This window comes from Lupinus angustifolius, chromosome LG18 (assembly GCF_001865875.1).
Source record: "Lupinus angustifolius cultivar Tanjil chromosome LG18, LupAngTanjil_v1.0, whole genome shotgun sequence".
Lineage (NCBI taxonomy): Eukaryota > Viridiplantae > Streptophyta > Magnoliopsida > Fabales > Fabaceae > Lupinus > Lupinus angustifolius.
This window is the reverse complement of record NC_032026.1, coordinates 5,077,801-5,084,383: the sequence shown is the minus strand read 5'-3', so window position 1 is coordinate 5,084,383 and position 6,583 is coordinate 5,077,801.

The following is a 6,583-nucleotide window of genomic DNA, read 5'->3' as shown; positions in this document are numbered from 1 at the left end:
TAGATTTTTTCCATTCTATTTGTCAATCTAATTTTGATTCTAAATAAAAGAGAACCCATTGCCTCTTGAGGTGCAGCACAGAGCATATAGAAACAGTGATAATTCCTCTCTGGATCTGATAGCTGGCAAACGCGTGATCTTTCCAGCAAATACGTTATAATAGAAGCTCCTGAAATTCTTCCCTTTTGGTCAAACTGAATCTCCACAAACTTACCAAAACGACTGCAGAAATCATGAGAAAAACTAGTAAAAATAAGACAGGACTGCAAAATTTGCAGTATAACATAAGCACTGAAATTTTATCCAACTTCGCACCTTGAATTATTGTTTCTAACAGTCTTTGCATTGCCAAAGGCTTCTAGAATAGGATTGGACTGAAAATAAAAGAAAAGGGGCCAAAAAAGGCAATTTTAAGTGTGTAAGATAAGGTTTTAATAAACCTAGACACTAGCAAAGGTTAAAAAATTAAATAAATAAATTTAAAGAAGCCAATCAGCTTGTAAAAACTAGATAGTAAATAGTTTGTATTCTGTTTTCATTTTTGGACTATATGTCTTCATTCATAATATAAAATATGACATCCTGTTTCTGACAATGTTCTCACCATTTCCTCCAAAAATGTTAAGAACAGAAAACAGACTAGCATTTTTGTATTTGTTAATGGAAACATATAACTGAATAAAACAGAAAGCAAACCAAACACACCCATCCCTCAAATTCTGTAAGGTTTAATTATCTTACCTGCAGGAGCTTATGCTCAACAGTTCTACCTTTTCCAATAGTTGCCCTATCTTCCATGTAAGCAAGATAGTGCATGAGTAACTTGGTGGTTTCTGTTTTACCTGCCCCACTTTCACCACTAATCAATATTGACTGGCTGACTCCTTCGTTAATCATAAGCCTAAATCAAAAATAATTTATATGATCAGACTAGTAAGACTAATTACATTAAGTCATGAAATATTTACATGAAAGATATGAAAATCACCTATATGCTGCATCTGCAACAGCAAAAGGATGTGGACTTAGCTCACCAAAACCTGCTCCTTTATATTGTGCCATCATATGGCTGTCATATAAATGAGGAAGCCTGGTGAAAGGGTTCACTGCAATCAATATAATCCCAGTGTATGTCTGGGAGCAGAATATTAAAATAAGCTCATGTCAAGGAAGTATAAAGCTATATAAGACACAAGGGAGATAATACTTGGTGAGTTGGAATTGAAATACATACATAAATTGCATTGATATCATATCTTGATCTCAGATTATCCAGGACACTAGATTCATGCAAATAAGCAAGTTTTGTCATATCGTCCACTCCACATGATGGGGCTTCGGTATCTTTGTGATAAACATTGAAAGCAACAACCTGCGAGTATCAAGAAGAAAAAAGAGAAAGGATTTACGATTTTAAAACATTGGCATTTCAAAGTCCGAGTTAAGTTCAAAGTTTTATACAGTATGTTAACACACCAAATAAACTACATGGATCCTCCAAATCATTGTTTCAAATTGCGGATTGCATATCATGATGTAGCCGCAATGTTGCAGTTGTGGACTGCCACAATCGCAGTGTGGCACCGAATCAAGTCAGATACATTGAATTCAAAAATATTTTTTTAATCACAAAAAAACATTGCTGCAACGCAATAATCACAATCGCAACCGCAATTTAAAACATTGTTGCAAACATTAAGCCCACCCTATCTTCATCATGATATCCTTAAAAGATTTGCAGTAATCAATCATGTTTAAGAATTTAAAGCACTCAAATCATAATTAGTAGAGCGGGGTTAACTTTTATGAATATTAAAAGCATACTTACCGTCTTGCCTGAAGTGCAAAGGACTTTGATTTCTTTCCCATTAACCTCCAAGACTTTACCATCTATCCAAGCTACATCAGAATCCTCCACCCAAACCCAGGACCCAACTATGGGATTGGCAACAGCATCCTACAGTGCAGTGTATCACAACTTAAATACACCAACAGAATTTATTCCCTCTCTAAAAATTGTATGCATAATCAACCAACTAGAGTGAAATTCATAAACAAAAAGAAAAAAGGTACAGTCATGTTCTTTCACTTTAAATTCCATGCAAGTAATACTTAGGTGTATATTTTGTTTTACAGTATGGTTATGTTCAGACTAGGTTTAGTGTCAACCAAGATTAAGTATTTCCTCGTATATGTACACTAGAAAAGCAATCAAATAAAATTGCTATTTTTTTACAGTAAGTGTTTTACTTTAAGTGACCTATCAAGATAGGCTCAGGTAGTAATTCCCGTAATATGTGGTGGTTGAAAGCATTCAATAAACACTGCATAATGCGAAAATGATTTGATGCTATATGGAACATGTTTGAAAAAAACAGTTGGAGTTCTACTGAAATAACCTATCATAAAATGGTATCTACAGGAATTTTCAACTATCAATCTCATTCATGTAAAATAACTGATTCAATGGAAATAGAAACTTTAAATTCTACCATAAAATGTCATCTATTGGAATTCTCCACTATCAATCTCATCACTGTAAAATAATTAATTTAATGAAGGGAGCCACTCAATGTGAGCCAATTTAAATTTTCCTCAACTTACAGCTATGGTATGAAATGCAGATGGCTACAAGAATTAGAAGACAACATATGAAAACATCTAGTATTAAGTCAAAGCTGGTAACCATAATGTGAAAGAAATAAGCGAAATAGGTTCCAACTAGGCTAGCATTTCAGAGAAATAAGTGAAATAGATTCCAAGCAACCTAGCATCTCATAGACTAATCAAGCTTCAGAGGAAAAAGGCAGAAACAGTAAATTTCCATTTTGGTCTTCCAAAGATATGAATCACAACACATTAGTCTACCATTAATCATAAAAAATCATATTAGTCATTTAGTGATAATTGAATACCATCAGCCTCACCCTTTTAGGAACCAGTTTGAAAACAATGGTGTAAAATGACACTAGAGGACCAACTTGATGTATTGATACATGGGGGTCCACCCTAATGATGCGTATATCTTTGGAGGACCAAAATACACTTTTACTCTAAATAATTAAAAAAATTAACCTAAATAAAAATCCAACATAACAATGGAAATGTTCAGAGACAAAAATCACCAATAAAAAATAAAAAATGAAAACATGAAAAGTTATGACAAGGAGGGGATCAAGAAGCAATTAATTGCCACATATAGCCGAACAAGCATAGGAAAGAAGGACTAAATTTGTCCTCCAAAATGCACATATACCCTTTGCATATGATACTTTGAAGTTCAGAACCAGCATTTTTGAATGCCAATAGCAAACAAATTAAAGTTTTATTTAGAGCAACTCAGTACCCAAGGCTCTCATCCAGTAGGATCCCGGGAGGATAGAAGTACACAGTTTTATCCACTTAGAGACTGTTTTTAGGATTTGAACTTTATGACCTCTAGTTCACTAGACAAACAACTTTATCATATAGTCTGAGAGTGACACAACAACATAATTGGAACAAATTCACGAAGTTGTAAACAGCGGTCGGTTTAGCATGATATTCCTATTTCAATCAACAAGCCTACAAAGGCAACCATCAGAACCTTTAAGGCACTATAGTGAAATCAATTTTTCCCACAAAAATTAAATTAAAAGTGGAGATAAAATATAGCAAATCAATAATAACAATCTTCCCAAACAGAGATCATGTCAATGCAGCTGGAAATTTGAAGTTAGTGCTTCTCCAAAAAAAACTTGATCAATAAGGAAAAAACACTATCCACTAAAATCAGATTCCTACAATGTAGCTTAGTAAAAACAAATCTGATCAATTATGAACCAATCCACAGAGAAAAGATCCCAATTCAATTCAGCTTCTACACAATGCAACAAAATTGTTAGATGCCTCTCATTTCTCTTAGAATCCAGAGAGAAAAGAAGAGTAGGAATTTGAATTTCCATTGATCTGAAAAGTTAGTTACAAAAGAGAGGGAAAACCTACTATTTATAGTAAAACAGTGAGGCAGTTAAATAACCCCCCTTCTAATAAAGGAAAGAAAAATAAAACCTATGCTAAGCTAAACCAGCCAAGGGATAACCCAAAACAGAGAGCCAAACTGGCATAATATAATAGCATAATTTACACCCCCCCTCAAGTTGGATGGTGGATAGAACACAAACCCAACTTGGAAACAAAAGCTTTGAAGGAAGCAGGGGGGAGAGGCTTTGTAAAAGCATCAGCAAGTTGAGCAGAAGAGGCAACAGGAAGAAGATGGATCAAGCCTTTCTTGATTTGTTCACGAACCACATGGCAATCAACTTCAATATGTTTGGATCTCTCATGAAAAACGGGATTATGAGCCAAGTAAATGGCTGATCTGTTATCACAGTAAACAGAAGCAGGATTGAGCAAGGGAATGTGAAGATCAGTGAACAAGTAATTGAGCCATTGGATTTCAGAAACCAGACTACCCAATGCTCTGTACTCAGCCTCAGAAGAAGAACGGCTCACTGTGTTCTGCTTCTTTGATTTCCAAGAAATCAGAGATGAACCAAGAAAAATACAAAACCCTGTAATGGACTTCCTGGTGTCCAAACAGCTAGCCCAGTCTGAATCAGCAAAACCAGCAAGTTTGAAAGTAGAAGCAGCAGAAAAAAACAAGCCATGAGCAGGAGAGGATTTCAAATAATGAAGGACTTTGATAGCAGCCTTGTAATGCACATCCATAGGCTTGCATAGGAATAAGCTTAACTGTTGGACAGCATAAGCCAGATCAGGCCTAGAAATGGTGAGATAAAGTAATCTCCCAACTAGTCTCCTATAGCAAGAAATATCAGAAAATGGTGTGCCTTGATCAAGCTGCAGTTTCAAAGAGGGATCAAAAGGAACTCTAGCAGGCTTAGCAGCCAAGGTACCCGCATCTTCAAGAAGAGAAAGGGCATATCTTCTTTGATTGAGATGAATCCCATCTTTGGTCCTAGAAATTTCAATGCCTAGGAAAAATCTGAGAGTGCCAAGATCTTTGATCTTAAAAGTGTGATCAAGGAATTGCTTTACCATACGAATCTCAGCAATATTATCCCCTGTTAGCACCATGTCATCCACATAAACTAATATGGCAGTAAAAGAGTGAGAAGTGGACTTGGTAAAGAGAGCTTGATCAGCTTGGGAGTGAGCATAACCCAAAGAAATTAAAGCAGAAGACAAAGTGGTGTGCCATTCTCTACTGGCTTGCTTTAAGCCATAAAGAGACTTGTGCAATTTGCAAACATGATGAGGATTGTCAAGAATGAGGCCAGGAGGAGGTGTCATGTAAACCTCTTCATGCAAGTCTCCATGGAGAAAAGCATTATTGACATCAAGTTGCTCCAAAAACCATCCCTTAATGGCTGCTAGAGCCAAGACTGTTCTAACAGTGGTGATTTTCACCACAGGAGAGAAGGTATCAAAGAAATCCACACCTTCCAATTGGGTATAACCCTTCGCAACCAACCTTGGTAGAATCAGGACGAGGATTAGGATTAGGATTAGGATAAGGGTTATGATTAGGATTAGGATTAGGATAAGGGTTATGATTAGGATTAGCATTAGGATGAGGATGAGGTTGAGAGTGAGGATGAGTATGAGGATGAGGATGTGAATGAGGATGAGGATGAGGATGAAAATGAGGATGTGGATGAGGATGAGGATGAGGATGAGGATGAGTATGAGGATGAGGATGACGATGTGAATGAGGATGAGGATTAGGATGAGGATGAGGATGAGGATGAAAATGAGGATGTGGATGAGGATGAGGATGAGGATGAAAATGAGGATGTGGATGAGGATGAGGATGAGGATGAAAATGAGGATGTGGATGAGGATGAGGATGAGGATGAAAATGAGGATGTGGATGAGGATGAGGATGAGGATGAAAATGAGGATGTGGATGAGGATGAGGATGAGGATGAAAATGAGGATGTGGATGAGGATGAGGATGAGGATGAAAATGAGGATGTGGATGAGGATGAGGATGAGGATGAAAATGAGGATGTGGATGAGGATGAGGATGAGGATGAAAATGAGGATGTGGATGAGGATGAGGATGAGGATGAAAATGAGGATGTGGATGAGGATGAGGATGAGGATGAAAATGAGGATGTGGATGAGGATGAGGATGAGGATGAAAATGAGGATGTGGATGAGGATGAGGATGAGGATGAAAATGAGGATGTGGATGAGGATGAGGATGAGGATGAAAATGAGGATGTGGATGAGGATGAGGATGAGGATGAAAATGAGGATGTGGATGAGGATGAGGATGAGGATGAAAATGAGGATGTGGATGAGGATGAGGATGAGGATGAAAATGAGGATGTGGATGAGGATGAGGATGAGGATGAAAATGAGGATGTGGATGAGGATGAGGATGAGGATGAGTATGAGGATGAGGATGACGATGTGAATGAGGATGAGGATTAGGATGAGACTGTGGATTAGGATGAGTATGAGCATGAGGATGCGTATGATGAGGAGGATCAGCATGAGGATTAGGATTAAGATTACGATTAGGATTAGGATTAGGACGAGGATGAAGATGAGGATGAGGATGAGGATGAGG